The sequence below is a fragment of the Helianthus annuus genome, chromosome 8, assembly GCF_002127325.2.
Source record: "Helianthus annuus cultivar XRQ/B chromosome 8, HanXRQr2.0-SUNRISE, whole genome shotgun sequence".
Taxonomy (NCBI): domain Eukaryota; kingdom Viridiplantae; phylum Streptophyta; class Magnoliopsida; order Asterales; family Asteraceae; genus Helianthus; species Helianthus annuus.
Genome location: NC_035440.2, coordinates 159047661 through 159066841, shown reverse-complemented (window position 1 = coordinate 159066841; position 19181 = coordinate 159047661).

Sequence of the window (19181 nt, the reverse complement as noted above, 5' to 3'; positions counted from 1 at the left end):
ACCCGCTAATTGTTTATCTTTTTACTAATTACAAGATATCCAAAGACCAAATCTAAGCTGTTGTCACAAAACATGCACCAACAAACTCCCCCTTGACAATAGCTCGCAAAGGTAACTTCAGTCTTCAGAATCTTCAAGTCTTTTGGTCTTTGGATAGCTTCAGCTTTAACAGCTTCTGTCAGCAACAGACTCCCCCTAAGCTGATGCATCCAACCACCAAATCTTCAAAACATTAGCGCTTGAGTAAACTCCAGTTCAGCATTTGAATAGCAATCTGCAACTCTTCAACTTTGTCTGCAATGTAGAAAGGAGGTCCTACCATGCATCCAAGCAAACTCTCATCCTCACAGCAACTTCTCAGCAACACACAGCTTCAATCTGTATACTATAAAACAAACATCTCGAGAAACCATAAGATTTTTTCAACAAAAGTTAAACAAATTATTATTATTCAAGAGATTTGTTAAACTGTGTTACAGATTAAGCATTTTCTATTCAGCACCACCACGCATAAATTTCAACCAAAACACATTATAACCTGCTTGATTTGAAAATTTTGAACTCACTTACTAACACCGTCTCCCCCTATCGGTAACACCTCCTCCAAGAAATAACAGTTTTCCGTACATTAAGAATTTTAAACAGAAAAAGACACTATTTTTGTATTTTCTGAAAGCAAATAAATACGAAAAGCAATACACACTCTATTTTTGTGAGAATCACCGGTAAGAAGATCATATCAGCAAAATCAAACTGTTTCACACAATTAGTTAATTCTTTATGTAATGTTTTAGTGAAAAGCAGTTCAAGATGATTACCAGTATGTTAGTCCACTTAAACAAAATGCATGAACATTTCAAGTACCATTACCGTATGATACGTTAAGGTAATTTTAGAATACCGAAATACAAGCGTGTCCCACTTCAGGATGTACCCCCGCGATCAAGGTATGCACAAAGATTCATCGTAGTAGGTGAGTATACTGAATTCATCTGTTTTGTTTTTTCAACGATAGATAATTGGTGAACAGGTCAGTACTTCCGTACAGCAGAGAGACCAAAATATCTTATCGAGGGCTAAGACAGATACCATTTTTGGTACGAATTGTGCATTTTGCACTTATTGAGTGACTCTCTTTGAGAGCTTTTTCATTTTCAGGGTTTTGGCATTTTTAGCTCTTTTAAGATATCCTGGGTGTGTCTAGGTCAGCATGTATCTGGATGCAGCGGAAGGACACCCATGATATCCCCGGATGAAATAACAGTATAAAGACCCAAAACTTCAGATTTTGGCAATCTATCAACACAAGAATTAAGGTCATTAAACCATACACTACTGATGTGTTCCCCACTCATACTCAGTGCATTTAGGTTTATATCACTTTGGTAAGTTGATTATTTCATGCTTTTGCCTACTCGTACATCATATGATGAAGCTGCTATCACACTTAAGCAATTATGGTTCAATTTCAGTGTGACAGTCTAACTTGCTGATGTACTATCATTTCTCCTTTTTCACACAGTGATAACTCATTTTTGATTTTTTATTTTTTTATGTTTTTGATTTTTCAATGTTTTTGTATTTTTTATTTTTGAGAAAGCAGTAAACTATTTACAAAATTCTTATGAAAAACCAGTTATTCAGGATTCCTCATCCCGTTGAGTTCGACTAAGTGTTCAAAGCGAGCTCGATCAAAAGCTTTAGTGTAAAGATCAGCAAGGTTATCTTCTGTGTCGACTCGATGTAATTCAATTAGTCGTTTTTCAGCACAATCCCGTATAAAGTGATGACGTATGTCAATATGTTTAGTTCGACTGTGCTTTATGGGATTGTTTGTGATTGATATAGTGGCATTATTATCTATCATAATAGGAGTACGAGTGAAATCCAAACCGTAATCGCGCATCTGCTGTTGAATCCAGAGAACCTGAGAGCAACAGCTACCCGCAGCAATATATTCAGCTTCACACGTAGAGGTAGACACACAGGATTGTTTCTTGCATTGCCAAGACACGATCCTGCCTCCTAAGAACTGACAACCACCTGTTGTAGACTTTCTGTTTGATTTGCATCCTCCAAAGTCTGAATCAGTGTAAGCAACAAACCTCAAATCACTATCAGCTGGATACCACAACCCAAGTTTAGGTTTCCCCTTCAAGTAACGAAGAATACGCTTCACTGCTTTCATATGTGACTCTTTCGGATTCGCCTGATATCTGGCACACAAGCATACGGCAAACATGATGTCAGGTCTTGAAGCAGTCAAGTACATTAGAGAACCAATCATCGCCCTGTAATGAGTAGGATCAACATCTTCAGTGCTTTCATGATCTGGGCCAAGATTGTGATTTTTGCATATAGGTGTGTTGGAAGTAGAGCAATCATTCATTTTGAACCGATCCAAAATGTCATACACATACTTCGTTTGATGAATAAACATCCCATCCTCCTTATGTTCAACTTGTAATCCCAGAAAGTAAGACAGCTCACCCATAGCACTCATTTCAAACTTGCTCTTCATCACCTGTTCAAACTCCTTACACATGTTCTCATCAGATGACCCAAAGATGATGTCATCTACGTATACCTGTACCAGCAGAAAATCTTCCTTCTTCCTCTTAATGAACAGTGTACTGTCAATCCGACCTCTTTCAAAACCATTCTTGATCAGATGTGTAGACAGTGTCTCGTACCACCCCCTGGGAGCTTGATGTAACCCATACAAAGCCTTATCAAGTTTGTACACTCGATCTGGATAGTCTGGATCAACGAACCCTTCTGGTTGTGAGACATACACCACTTCTTGGACTTTTCCGTAAAGAAATGCACTCTTCACGTCAAGTTGGTAAACTTTGAAGCCCTTGAATGAAGCGAAAGCCAGAAACAAACGAATTGCCTCCAACCTTGCCACTGGTGCAAACACTTCATTGTAATCAATCCCTTCTTGCTGATTAAACCCTTTAACAACTAACCGATCCTTGTTGCGCGTGACAATACCTCTTTCATCTTTCTTGCACCTAAATACCCATTTAGTGCCAATCTCTCTTTCACCTTTAGGAAGGTCCACTAACTCCCAGACCTTCAACTTCGCAAACTGAGCCAATTCCTCTTGCATAGCTTCAACCCATGAATTGTCTTTAAGAGCCATATGAATGTTCTTCGGCTCCTCTTGGGAAATAAAGCAACTATACAAGCATTCATTCACTATCCCAGTCTTCTCAATCGAAACAAACAACCCAGAATTCGCTGCAATGCTTCTTCTTGTCTGAACACCTGTAGTAGGATCTCCAAGAATCATGTCGATTGGATGATCTCTATTTGCTCGTGTAGTAGCAACAGCATCGACTTCCAGATTGTCTGTGACAACTCGAGTTTCCAAGATTCCTTTTCGCATTTATTGCACGTTCACTGTTTGTTTAATTGTTTACTTGCACAATTAGTTTGCTGTGAAACTATAACGTTTTGATTCAGTTAAGTATATGGTATTTGAGCATGGTTATGTGTTATTTGTGAAAGATTTGTCAAATGTATGAACTTGGTGGTGCAACTGTGAATTATTTTGAGATGGTGTACTTATGTAAAGAATGATACTTATGGATGTATAGAGTAATTAGTGAAACTCTAATCATTTTAACCCTAATCATTCACTAATCACCACACAAAAACCAAGACACGTACTTGCATATCCTCTGATCTTCTCTGGCAATCATCATCTCTATCACTAGCACAAGCCTTCTCATCAATCTTGATCTTTCAATTTATTTAGAATCAATTCAAGGTAATTGTTTATTGATTGTGTGATTGTTATCAATTCTTGATTCTTGTGATTCTTGTAAACCCTAGTTCTTCATATGATGTTCTGTGATTATTGTCTTGGATTCTGATTATTATGATAATGATGTTGATTAGTCGTATAATCGATTGTATGATGATTAAGATACATGATTTGTCGAATGATTATTTTGATATTTGGATTACTGCTATACAGATGCAATGAAATTAGGGTTTTCTGAATCTTGAGAACGTAACTGTTAGATTGAACTTGATTAATACGTATGTTGATAGTCTGTGGATTAGGTCAGAGTTTTGTGATAATCAATAGTCTGAGTTTTGTAACTACATGCCTGGTCCAAATTTTTAACAAGTGAACATGGGTCAGACTTTTGGCCAAGATGGTGAGGAGTCCCAATTTTATCCTAGGGAAGAAAGTCCCAATTTTATCCTAGGGAAGAAAGTCCCAATTTTATCCTAGGGAAGAAAGTCCAAATTTTATCCTAGGGAAGAAAGTCCCAATTTTATCCCAGGGAAGAATGTCCCAATTTTATCCTAGGGAAGAAAGTCCAATTTTATCCTAGGGAAGAAAGTCCCAATTTTATCATAGGGAAGAATGTCCCAATTTTATCCTAGGGAAGAAAGTCCCAGTTTTATCCTAGGGAAGAAAGTCCAAGTTTTATAAGGGAGGCAGGGTTTTAAAACCTTGTCCGAATTTTTATACAAGTAAAGGAGGGGGGTCCGAATTTTAACCCAGGGACAAGGGGTCCGAGTTTTTAAGCCAGGAAACCCCCCTTGGTCCGAGTTTTTAGGTAAGGAACCCCCTTGGTCCGAATTTGTTACCCTGGAATGTTGTCTGACCTTCTGTTGTGCTGTATTGTACAACCTTTGTGAATTAAACATGATTGTCACTCTGATTTGCATGCTACTAGTCAGAATTCCACATATGATATATGTTTACGACAAACATCAGTGTTGAAGCTTGCTGTATGATTCTATATATGATTGTATGCTACTGAATGCAACTGTATGATCCTGCATGTATGAATATTCTATGTGATATCATCCTGTACACAATAAACACACAAAACACAGTTGCTTGAATATCAATGACTTGCAAACCCTAATTGGATGCAAACACTTACATCGTATCATGTGCAATGTATCCTAGGTCATGTGTAACGGACTTAGACATTTAATAAACCCTAGAAGCAATAACATACCGAGCAAATCAAGGTGAGTTCACACAGCCAAGGCATGGGGTTCCCAGGGTGGGAATGGGATTGATTTATTTATTTGTACTTCTTTAGATAATGGAACGTAGTGATATGATCCTCGGGTGAGGAAGGTGATTGGTTAAGATACTGCTAGACTAGTGATGCTTATAGAACTGATCTTCGCACACACGCCGGGGTTGGCTGCGATAATATGACTGATCTTCGCACACATGCCAGGGTTGGCTGCGATAATATGACTGATCTTCGCACACATGCCTAGGAAGGCTGCGAACTATACACTAAAACTTCGCACAGGTGCCGGGTGGCCGCGATACAAACATACCTAGTCTAGAATACTTGAGAGCTTTCCTAATCTTCGCATATATGCTTAGAGGGCTGCGATACGAATTAATACGATACACGACTTAACGAACGAACACAAGGCTTACTATACTATTACAACTACTGAACTATAAACTGTGAACTCGCTCAACTAGTTGTTGACTCTCTGATGCATGCCTTGCAGGATCTTAAGTACTTATGGAGCTTGCACAGGAAGGAGCAGGTCGTTGTGGAGCATGGATCGTGGATGCCATGTTAAAACATTAAAACATTTGAACTATGATATACATTGGGTTTTCATACTTATGCTTCCGCTACACTTTGAAACTATAATTACGTTTTAAACACCTATCGTATTGAATGATTGGTTTGCATTTATTTTACTTGATATTAGTTACATGTTCAATATGATTGGTGGCTTGATCCTGGTCATGTCACGCTCCCAAGCGGTGGTATTCTGCAGGTGGATTTTGGGGGTGTGACAGATTGGTATCAGAGCCATTGGTTGTAGAGAACTTGGTTTTAATATGGGAAAAACGTTTTTATTAAAACCAGACTATAACCAGAACAGTGCTCTCAACGATCCACAACGACGCTTCGCTCCACGTGCAAGACTCAACATCCTAGGTAATAAGGTTTATGTTTACTGCCTACTTGCTAGAATTGCATAGAACTTTCCTCGTGGTATGCTTAGATTACATTGCTCATTACTTGTTGTTGCTTGAGAACACCTACTTGCTTACACTTTTCTGTCATCGCACTACTCGTGAACCATTCATACTTATGCTACCTTTATTGCTCGATCATGTCTGGACGTGTTAACATGACTCAAGCCCAGTTGACGGCTCTCATTAACGAACAAGTTGCTGTGGCGTTTGCAGCCGCACAAGCAAGAGGTATAACCTGCTATTCCAGACCTATCCTAGGATGTTAGATCCTACTCTCGTGACCCAACTCTCGCGCTTAACCTTGACCTATCTTTCTCGCGCAACGGGTCAGAACGCACAGCAACCTGTCTGCACATTCAAGAACTTCATGGACTGTCGACCAAGCACGATCAGTGGCACGGAAGGAGCAGTGGGACTACTCCATTGGTTTGAGAAGCTCGAGTCAGTATTTGAAATGTGTGAATGCCCTGAGGCTCGCCGGGTGAAGTACGCCACTAGCACTCTCGAAGGAATAGCGCTAACTTGGTGGAACGCGCAAGTACAGATCCTAGGGTTGGCAGCTGCTAACGCCACATGTGACAACTCGAAATTCTGAACCTATTTTTGTGTGTAACGTTTATGAACATGTCATGACTATATGAACTTGACTTACTAAGCGAATGATTATTTGATATATGCTACGTATAATATGTGTGTATGTTTAATATGTTTGTATCGAGCCCAACCCGAACCGCACAATCACACAAGGCCAATGGGCCGTATGGTTTGCACACGGACCAAGGGCAGCCCGTGAAGGGGGCCGGCCCACTCTCTTTGCACGGATAATATTAGGGAGGGGGGGGGTAGACTCCTCAATTGTTTGGCAAATCACAAAACACACATCACATACAACCCTAGGCTCCCTCTCTCTCTTGAAGTTTTACCTTCTAGCACAACCCTCAAACGCTAAACCATCGGTTAGTGCGCCGCCCTTATTTGATTTAGTTTTTTTTTATTTGAACTTAAATGCTTGCGACTGTGATTCTTGATTAAATAGATTAAGCAATCGGCATAATAGAGTCTGATGTTGATCGGTATTAGTAATATTCAAAATAAGTTATATACTTGCATGATCTTGTTTATGCTAGGGGTGGTTGTAGCCGGGTTATGATGAGCAAAAGCAACTATCAGATTTAATATGAAAACATATGTCATGCTAATTGTTGAGTGATGTTTCGGTCCAATAGTATTAGGACTAGGGGCATGGTTGTCGGCAACTTTATATAAATCGTTTTTGACTATAGTGATGTTATACATGTGCCGCCAATATACCACAGTATTATCGAAATTGTTTAATAAATAGTACTTGTCCATAATTTGGTCCAATAAGCTTTTGAGGGGATTACAAAATGTCAGCCAACATGTGTTTGAAATTGCTTGTGATTATTTGAATGTGCATGTGAGTGTCGGCTGGTAATTATTTGGTGGTGTAGAGTCAAAGCCAATTGTCAGACATTTGCAAGAAATCATGTGACTTGGGCGGCCAAGCATTTTGATTGGTGGGGGTTGGGCGGTCAACCAAAGCTATTGGTTGTGGGCTTCGGCCCAGTGGTACAAGGGAACTAAATGGCGGCTAACTTGCACGAGACCACCGCACCTTATTTCATTAATATATTTTTGATCTTATGGCTTTTGGCGGTGGCTTTTTGATGTCAGCCACTAGGGCCATTAAAAGTTCTGTCATATTTTGACTATTATTACCGAAACATATTAGGGAATGATAAACACTTGGCGGCTACTATAGGTATTTGGAGGTGCACATTTTACATAAAAGTAATATCTTAAACCAAATGATTGGTAGTCATGGACGGTCAAATGTAGGTGTGAGTAGGAAATCCTTTTGTTGATTTCCGATTGGTAAGATGGGCGACTCCATGAAGGCCATTGGCCATTGCAATGGTCCACTAATACCTAAATGCCAATCAATCATGTTATTAAGAATTGTAGGCATGTGGTTGAATTAATATTCATATGTTCATATATGTTATGTATCGATTGGTATGTTAAGTATGACTGAATATCAATCACTAAATTCGTATTCAGGTTAAGTAAAAATGCATGTGTGTATTACATATACAATAAGTGTGTTTTATGTGAACAACAAATCTGTGAACTAAATGGACGTGAAAGATGTGGTCTGTGTGCATGTAGAACTGACTGTTATTGGTAACCATGCTAGGACGTGATTGATCATCTGATAAACGAGTAACTAATCATACCGAGCAAACCCAAGGTGAGTTCACACAGCCAAGGCATGGGGTTCCCAGGGTGGGAATGGGAAGTTAATGATTTACTGTACGTGCATAGATGATAGAACCTACTGCTAGACTAGTAACACTTATTGAACGATCTTCGCACACCTGCCAAGGGTTGGCCGCGATATTATGACTGTCTTCGCACACCTGCCTTTGGAAGGCCGCGAACTGTAATCTGCTAACCTTCGCACACCTGCCTGGTAGGCCGCGATACAACTAAACCTAGTCTAGAATACTCGGGATGAACATCCCCTAATATCTTCGCATACCTGCCTGGGAGGCCGCGATGGGTACTAATACGATACATGACATAACGAACGAACATACTACTACTCACACTATACTATTACTGAACTGTAAACTGTGAACTCGCTCAACTAGTTTGTTGATCCTCTGTTACATGCCTTGCAGGTCGTTAGATATTTGGAGCTTGCACAAGGAGGAGCAGGTCGTTGTGGAGCATGGATCATGAATGCTTAATTAAACACTTATGATTTTCATACATTACTATTTAGGTTGGGTTTACTTACATGCTTCCGCTACTTAAACAAATGTTTGGTTTTGAACATCAATCATGTCTTGTTGAATTACATTATCTACTTTTATTATTAAATGCTATGTTTGATATGATTGAGGGCTTGATCCTGGTCATGTCACGCTCCCAAGCGGTGGTGCTCCGCGGGTGGATTTCTGGGGGTGTGACATATTGGTATCAGAGCCATTGGTTATAGAGAACTTGGTTTTAATATGGGAAAACGTTTTTATTAAAACCGGACTATAACCAGAACAGTGCTCTCAACGATCCACAACGACGCTTCGCTCCACGTGCAAGACTCAACATCCTAGGTAATAAGGTTTATGCTTATTGCCTACATGCTAGAATTGCATAGAACTTTGCTCGTAGTATGCTTACATTACTTTGCTCACTACTTGTTACTGCTTAAGAGCATCTATGTGCCTACACTTTTCTGTCATCGCACTACTCGCGAACCATTCATACTTATGCTACCTTTACTGTTCGATCATGTCTGGACGTGTTAACATGACTCAAGCCTAGTTGACGGCTCTCATTAACGAACAAGTTGCTGCGGCGCTTGCAGCCGCACAAGCAGGAGGTGTAACCTGCTATTCCAAACCTATCCTAGGATGTTAGATCCTACTCTCGTGACCCAACTCTCGCGCTTAACCTTGACCTAACTTTCTCGCGCAATGGGTCGGAACGCACAACAACCTGTCTGCACATTCAAGAACTTCATGGACTGTCGTCCAAGCACATTCAGTGGCACAGAAGGAGTAGTGGGACTACTCCATTGATTTGGGAAGCTCGAGTTAGTATTCGAGATGTGTGGATGCCCTGAGGCTCGCAGGGTCAAGTACGCCACTGGTACTTTGGAAGGAATCGCGCTAACCTGGTGGAACGCGCAGGTACAGATACTAGGGTTGACAGCAGCTAACGCCACTCCCTGGAATGAATTCAAAGAACGCATTAAAAGGAAATACTGCACGCGTGTTGACATCCACAAGTTGGAAGTGGAGCTTTACCATTTGAAAATGACGAGGTCAGAAATTGATGCTTATATGAAACGGTCGAACGAACTGGCTATCTTGTGTCCAACCATGGTGGACCTCCCAAGCAAGCGTATCGAATTGTACCTTAAGGGTCTAGCCTCAGAGATTCAGAGCAATGCTACATCGGCTAACCTCGACAATACCCAAGACATTCAGTGTCTTGCTCGTCGCCTCACGGATCGGACAGTGGAACGGAACAGGCTGCCTAGTTGTATCAGCGCTATTACTACCGCTATCACTTCTGCTACTCCCGCTACTCCTAGTGACAACTAGCGGAAATGGGATGGGTATTCCAGCAAGGGTTCCGCTACCGTTCAGTCTCAAGAACAGCAGCAGCGCAAGAATAGTGATCACCAGAGCCCGGGTCAACCAACTTCTGGTGGTCAGGGGCAGGGTGGATATCGGGGAATTCACCCACTGCGTAACAAATGCAACAGACACCATAGTGGTTAGTGCAACGAGGGACATTCCCAGAGGTGTCTCAAGATGGGCCATGAAGCTAAGGATTTAGGTGCCCACAGCCTGTAGATCAGAATCGCCAGCAGCAACAGCAAGTAGAAATTTTGTGCAAGGAAAAGGTTATTCGTATTCCTCATTCTAGTCAGGAACCTCTCGAAGTTCAAGGCGACAAGAGTGGTGCTGTGGTTGGCATCATCTCTTTCTTAAAGGCGCAGAAATGTTTGCGAAAGGGGCACACTGCAATTCTGGCACTTGTCACTGACGCATCAGCAAAGGAAAAGAAGCTGGAGGATATTCCAGTTGTACGTGACTTTCCTCAGGTGTTTCCTGAAGATTTACCCGGTTTACCTCCTCATCGCCAAGTCGAGTTCCAGATTGAGCTAGCTCCTGGAGCAGCACCAATAGCCCGCGCACCGTATCGTTTAGCTCCAACCGAATTGGAAGAACTGTCGAAGCAGCTACAAGAGCTCTTGGAAAAGGGCTTTATTCGTCCAAGCTCATCGCCTTGGGGAGCTCCAGTGCTTTTCGTGAAAAGGAAAGATGGCACTCTCAGGATGTGCATCGACTACCGTGAACTGAACAAGGTGACGGTGAAGAACTGTTATCCTCTTCCGCGTATAGACGACTTATTCGACCAGTTGCAGGGGTCGAGTTACTACTCCAAGATAGACTTGAGGTCAGGGTATCATCAGCTGAGAGTCCGGGATGAGGACGTCTCCAAAACCGCATTCAGAACTCGCTACGGTCACTACGAGTTCCTTGTCATGCCATTTGGGTTAACGAACGCGCCTGCTGTATTCATGGACCTTATGAACAGGGTGTGCAAGCCGTACTTAGACAAGTTTGTGATTGTCTTCATCGACGACATTTTGATTTACTCCAAGAGCCAAGAGGAGCACGAACAGCATCTACGATTGATTTTGGAACTCCTTCGAAAGGAGCAATTGTACGCCAAGTTTTCCAAGCGCGACTTCTGGCTTCGTGAAGTCCACTTCTTAGGCCATGTGGTGAACAGGGATGGGATTCATGTCGATCCATCCAAGGTAGATTCGATCAGGAACTGTCCTGCACCGCGTACACCAACGGAAATACGCCAATTCTTGGGTTTGGCGGGTTACTACAGGCGATTCATCAGGGACTTCTCCAAGATCGCGCAACCACTTACACTACTGACACAGAAGGGTGTCACCTATCGCTGGGGAGAGTCCCGGGAAACCGCTTTTCAGTACCTAAAGGATAGGCTTTGCAGCGCACCTATCCTCTCTCTGCCAGAGGGCACGGAAGATTTTGTGGTTTATTGTGACGCGTCAATACAAGGACTTGGGTGTGTATTGATGCAACGGGATAAAGTTATTGCCTACGCCTCGCGACAACTCAAGATTCATGAGCGGAACTACACGACGCACGACTTAGAGCTGGGAGCTGTTGTTTTCGCGCTTAAGATATGGCGACACTACCTGTACGGTACCAGGTGCACGATTTACACCGATCACAGGAGCCTCGAGCATATTCTTAAGCAAAAGGATTTGAGCATGCGTCAACGAAGATGGGTTGAACTGCTGAACGACTACGAATGCGCCATCAAGTACCATCCAGGCAAGGCCAATGTTGTGGCTGACGCCCCCAGTCGGAAAGACACTCTACCAAAGCGCGTGCGAGCGCTACATCTTACTATTCAGTCCAGTCTTCCCGCACAAATACGAGCTGCTCAGATAGAAGCACTGAAGCCCGAAAACGTCAAGGCTGAAGCCTTACGCGGCTCAAGGCAACGAATGGAACTAAAGGAAGACGGCGCCTACTATGTAACGGGGCGTATTTGGGTCCCACTTTATGACGGTCTACGCGAACTTGTGATGGTCGAAGCACACAAGTCTCGCTACTCAGTACATCCCGGGGCGGATAAAATGTATCACGACATCAGGACCACATACTGGTGGCCTAGCATGAAGGCCCACATCGCTACTTATGTTGGCAAGTGCTTGACCTGTGCGAGGGTCAAGGTGGAATATAAGAAACCAGCAGGTCTACTTCAGCAGCCTAGGATACCTCAATGGAAATGGGAAGAAATTTCCATGGATTTCGTTACAGGCCTACCTAGATCTCAGCGTGGGAACGATACCATATGGGTGATCGTGGATCGACTCACCAAGTTTGCACACTTCCTAGCGATAAAGGAAACGGATAAGTTCTCCACTCTCGCAGACATTTACCTTAAAGAAGTTGTTTCAAGGCACGGGGTGCCTATATCTATCATTTCGGATCGCGATGCACGATTCACGTCAGAGCTATGGCAAGCGATGCATAAATCCTTCGGCTCAAGGTTAGACATGAGCATAGCTTATCACCCTCAGACAGATGGACAGTCTGAGCGAACGATTCAAACTCTCGAAGACATGCTTCGAGCATGTGTTATCGATTTCGGCAACGGCTGGGAAAAGCACCTCCCTTTAGTGGAGTTCTCATACAATAATAGTTATCACACCAGCATTCAAGTCGCTCCATTCGAGGCATTGTACGGGCGTAAATGCCGGTCACCTCTCTATTGGGCAGAGGTGGGAGATAGTCAGATTACGGGTCCAGAGATTGTAGTAGACGCCACGGAAAAGATTACACGGATACGACAACGCATGGCGGCAGCACGCGACCGTCAGAAAGCCTACGCGGATAAGCGTAAAAAGCCTTTGGAATTTCAGGTCGGGGGACCGGGTATTGTTGAAAGTTTCACCCTGGAAGGGTGTGGTACGTTTTGGCAAACGGGGTAAACTCAATCCGCGATATGTCGGACCATTCAAGATTATAGAAAGAATAGGCCCGGTGGCCTACCGATTGAACTTACCAGCTGAACTCGGGGCAGTTCACAACGTCTTTCATGTATCGAACCTAAAGAAGTGCCTATCAGATGAAACCCTCATCATTCCTTTTAAGGAACTCACTATCGACGAGCGGTTGCAGTTCGTCGAGGAGCCTGTAGAAATCACGGACCGGGATGTGAAGGTCCTCAAACACAAGAGAATCCCTCTTGTTCGAGTTCGTTGGAACTCCCGACGTGGCCCAGAGTACACCTGGGAACGCGAAGATAGGATGACAGAAAAGTACCCTCAATTATTCGAAACCAATGCAACCACTACTGAGGCTGAAGCTACTACTTCGGAATTTCGGGACGAAATTCCAGATCAACGGGGGGAGGATGTGACACCCCAGGAAAACCAGTGAACGATTGAATTTATCTAGCTTCCTCAGTGAGTGCATACCAAATTTCGGGACGAAATTTCTAATTAGTTGGGGATAATGTGACAACTCGAAATTCTGAACCTATTTTTGTGTGTAACGTTTATGAACATCTCATGACTATATGAACTTGACTTACTAAGAGAATGATTATTTGATATATGCTACGTATAATATGTGTGTATGTTTAATATGTTTGTATCGAGCCCAACCCGAACCGCACAATCACACAAGGCCAATGGGCCGTATGGTTTGCACACGGACCAAGGGCAGCCCGTGAAGGGGGCCGGCCCACTCTCTTTGCACGGATAATATTAGGGAAGGGGGGTAGACTCCTCAATTGTTTGGCAAATCACAAAACACACATCACATACAACCCTAGGCTCCCTCTCTCTCTTGAAGTTTTACCTTCTAGCACAACCCTCAAACGCTAAACCATCGGTTAGTGCGCCGCCCTTATTTGATTTAGTTTTTTTTATTTGAACTTAAATGCTTGCGACTGTGATTCTTGATTAAATAGATTAAGCAATCGGCATAATAGAGTCTGATGTTGATCGGTATTAGTAATATTCAAAATAAGTTATATACTTGCATGATCTTGTTTATGCTAGGGGTGGTTGTAGCCGGGTTATGATGAGCAAAAGCAACTATCAGATTTAATATGAAAACATATGTCATGCTAATTGTTGAGTGATGTTTCGGTCCAATAGTATTAGGACTAGGGGCATGGTTGTCGGCAACTTTATATAAATCGTTTTTGACTATAGTGATGTTATACATGTGCCGCGAATATACCACAGTATTATCGAAATTGTTTAATAAATAGTACTTGTCCATAATTTGGTTCAATAAGCTTTTGAGGGGATTACAAAATGTCAGCCAACATGTGTTTGAAATTGCTTGTGATTATTTGAATGTGCATGTGAGTGTCGGCTGGTAATTATTTGGTGGTGTAGAGTCAAAGCCAATTGTCAGACATTTGCAAGAAATCATGTGACTTGGGCGGCCAAGCATTTTGATTGGTGGGGGTTGGGCGGTCAACCAAAGCTATTGGTTGTGGGCTTCGGCCCAGTGGTACAAGGGAACTAAATGGCGGCTAACTTGCACGAGACCACCGCACCTTATTTCATTAATATATTTTTGATCTTATGGCTTTTGGCGGTGGCTTTTTGATGTCGGCCACTAGGGCCATTAAAAGTTCTGTCATATTTTGACTATTATTACCGAAACATATTAGGGAATGATAAACACTTGGCGGCTACTATAGGTATTTGGAGGTGCACATTTTACATAAAAGTAATATCTTAAACCAAATGATTGGTAGTCATGGACGGTCAAATGTAGGTGTGAGTAGGAAATCCTTTTGTTGATTTCCGATTGGTAAGATGGGCGGCTCCATGAAGGCCATTGGCCATTGCAATGGTCCACTAATACCTAAATGCCAATCAATCATGTTATTAAGAATTGTAGGCATGTGGTTGAATTAATATTCATATGTTCATATATGTTATGTATCGATTGGTATGTTAAGTATGACTGAATATCAATCACTAAATTCATATTCAGGTTAAGTAAAAATGCATGTGTGTATTACATATACAATAAGTGTGTTTTATGTGAACAACGAATCTGTGAACTAAATGGACGTGAAAGATGTGGTCTGTGTGCATGTAGAACTGACTGTTATTGGTAACCATGCTAGGACGTGATTGATCATCTGATAAACGAGTAACTAATCATACCGAGCAAACCCAAGGTGAGTTCACACAGCCAAGGCATGGGGTTCCCAGGGTGGGAATGGGAAGTTAATGATTTACTGTACGTGCATAGATGCTAGAACCTACTGCTAGACTAGTAACACTTATTGAACGATCTTCGCACACCTGCCAAGGGTTGGCCGCGATATTATGACTGTCTTCGCACACCTGCCTTTGGAAGGCCGCGAACTGTAATCTGCTAACCTTCGCACACCTGCCTGGTAGGCCGCGATACAACTAAACCTAGTCTAGAATACTCGGGATGAACATCCCCTAATATCTTCGCCTACCTGCCTGGGAGGCCGCGATGGGTACTAATACGATACATGACATAACGAACGAACATACTACTACTCACACTATACTATTACTGAACTGTAAACTGTGAACTCGCTCAACTAGTTTGTTGATCCTCTGTTACATGCCTTGCAGGTCGTTAGATATTTGGAGCTTGCACAAGGAGGAGCAGGTCGTTGTGGAGCATGGATCATGAATGCTTAATTAAACACTTATGATTTTCATACATTACTATTTAGGTTGGGTTTACTTACATGCTTCCGCTACTTAAACAAATGTTTAGTTTTGAACATCAATCATGTCTTGTTGAATTACATTATCTACTTTTATTATTAAATGCTATGTTTGATATGATTGATGGCTTGATCCTGGTCATGTCACGCTCCCAAGCGGTGGTGCTCCGCGGGTGGATTTCTGGGGGTGTGACACCACACCTTGGGAAGATTTCAAGGAACTGATCAAACGAGAATACTACACACGCGATGACATCCACAAGTTGGAAGTGGAGCTTTATCATTTGAAGATGACGGGGTCAGAGATTGAAGCTTATACGAAACGGTCGAACGAACTGGCCATCTTGTGTCCAACCATGGTGGACCCTCCGATCAAGCGCATTGAGTTGTATCTCAAGGGGTTAGCGCCAGAAATCCAGAGCCATGTGACATCGGCTAATCTTGATAATATCCAGGCTATTCAGCGCCTTGCTCATCGTATTACGGATCAGGCAGTGGAACAGAACAAGCTTCCTAGACGCATTGGTGCTACTACTACTACTTCTGCTATTCCCAGTGACAACAAGAGAAGGTGGGACGGAACCTTCAGCAAGGGTTCAACTTCAGTTCAGTCTCAGGCACGGCAGCGAAAGATTGATGACTATCAGAGCACTGGTCAGCAATCTTCTGGTAGTCAAGGGTTGTAACCTCGTCTTAGTTGGTCAGACACTCTCCATCAACCTCATTCCCTAGTCTTGGGTAGTTTCGACATCGTCAGTGGGATGGATTGGTTATCCCAACAGCAAACGGAGATCCTATGCAAAGAGCAAGATTGTTTGTATTCCCCGTTCTGGTCAAGAACCTCTCGAAGTTCAGGACGACAAGAGTGGTGCTGTGGTTGGCATCATCTCTTTCTTGAAGGAACAGAAATGTTTACGGAAGGGGCACACTGCTATTCTGGCATTAGTTATAGATGCATCGACGAAAGAGAAGAGAATAGAGGATATTCCAGTTGTACGTGATTTTCCTCAAGTGTTTCCTGAAGATTTACCTGGTCTACCGCCTCATCGCCAGGTCGAGTTTCAAGTTGAACTAGCTCCAGGAGCAGCACCAATAGCCCGCGCACCGTATCGTTTAGCTCCAACTGAACTGGAAGAACTTTCAAAGCAACTACAAGAGCTCTTGGATAAGGGCTTTATTCGTCCAAGCTCTTCGCCTTGGGGAGCTCCAGTACTATTCGTGAAAAAGAAGGATGGCACTTTCAGAATGTGCATAGACTACCGCGAGCTGAACAAGGTCACAGTGAAGAACCGCTATCCTCTTCCTCGTATTGACGACTTATTCGACCAGTTGCAAGGGTCGAGTTACTACTCCAAAATTGATCTAAGGTCAGGTTACCATCAGCTGAGAGTCCGGGATGAGGACGTCTCTAAGACAGCATCCAGAACTCGCTACGGCCATTACGAGTTTCTAGTTATGCCATTTGGGCTTACGAACGCGCCTGCAGTTTTCATGGATCTTATGAACAGGGTGTGCAAACCCTATCTAGACAAGTTCGTCATTGTTTTCATCGACGACATTCTGATCTACTCCAAGAGTCAGGAGGAACACGAGCAGCACTTACGACTTATCTTGGAACTTCTTCGAAAGGAGCAACTGTACGCCAAGTTTTCAAAATGTGACTTCTGGCTTCGTGAAGTCCACTTCTTAGGCCATGTGGTGAACAGGGATGGGATTCATGTCGATCCATCCAAGGTAGATTCGATCAGGAATTGGCCAGCGCCTCGCACACCAACGGAAATACGCCAATTCTTGGGTTTGGCGGGGTACTACAGACGATTCATCAAAGACTTTTCCAAGATTGCTCAGCCGCTTACAATGCTGACACAGAAAGGTGTTACCTATCGTTGGGGTAATACACAAGAAACGGCTTTTCAGTACCTGAAGGATAGACTATGCAGTGCACCTATTCTCTCACTGCCAGAGGGCACAGACGATTTTGTGGTCTATTGTGACGCATCGATACAGGGGCTTGGTTGTGTATTGATGCAGCGTGATAAAGTTATTTCCTACGCTTCGCGACAACTCAAAATTCATGAACGGAATTACATGACGCACGATTTAGAGCTGGGAGCTGTTGTTTTGCGCTTAAGATATGGCGACATTACCTGTACGGTACCAAGTGCACTATTTACACCGATCACAGGAGTCTCGAGCATATCTTCAAGCAGAAGGAATTGAACATGCGTCAACGACGATGGGTCGAGTTGCTTAGCGATTACGAATGCGCCATCAAGTACCATCCAGGCAAAGCCAATGTTGTGGCTGATGCCCTCAGTCGAAAAGATACTCTACCTAAGCGTGTACGAGCTTTGCAACTCACTATTCAGTCTGATCTTCCTGCACAAATACGAGATGCTCAGGTGGAAGCATTGAAACCAGAAAACGTCAAGGCCGAAGCCTTACGCGGCTCAAGGCAACGATTAGAACAGAAGGAAGACGGCGCCTACTATGTAACAGGACGTATTTGGGTCCCACTTTATGGCGGTTTACGAGAACTTGTGATGGATGAAGCTCACAAGTCTCGCTACTCGGTACATCCAGGTTCGATGTATCACGACATCAGAACTACATACTGGTGGCCTAGCATGAAGGCCCACATAGCAACTTACGTCGGCAAGTGTTTGACTTGTGCAAGGGTCAAGACAGAGTACCAGAAACCCTCAGGCCTACTTCAGCAACCCAGGATACCGCAATGGAAATGGGAAGAAATTTCCATGGATTTTGTTACAGGCCTACCCAGATCTCAGCGTGGGAATGATACTATATGGGTGATCGTGGATCGACTCACCAAGTCTGCACACTTCCTGGCTATTAAGGAAACGGATAAGTTCTCCACCCTCGCAGACGTTTATCTTAAAGAAGTTGTTTCGAGGCACGGGGTGCCCACCTCCATCATTTCGGATCGGGATGCACGATTCACGTCAGAGCTATGGCAAGCGATGCACAAAGCTTTTGGCTCTCGATTAGACATGAGTACATCTTATCACCCTCAGACGGATCGGCAGTCTGAGCGCACGATCCAAACTCTAGAAGACATGCTTCGGGCGTGTGTTATCGATTTCGGCAACAGCTGGGAAAAGCACCTCCCGTTAGTGGAGTTTTCGTACAATAACAGTTACCACACCAGCATACAAGCCGCACCATTCGAGGCATTGTACGGGCGTAAATGCCGGTCACCTCTCTGTTGGGCAGAGGTGGGGGATAGTCAGATTACAGGTCCAGAAATGGTAGCTGCCGCTACTGAACGAATAGCACAGATACGACAACGCATGGCGGCAGCTCGTGATCGCCAGAAAAGTTATGC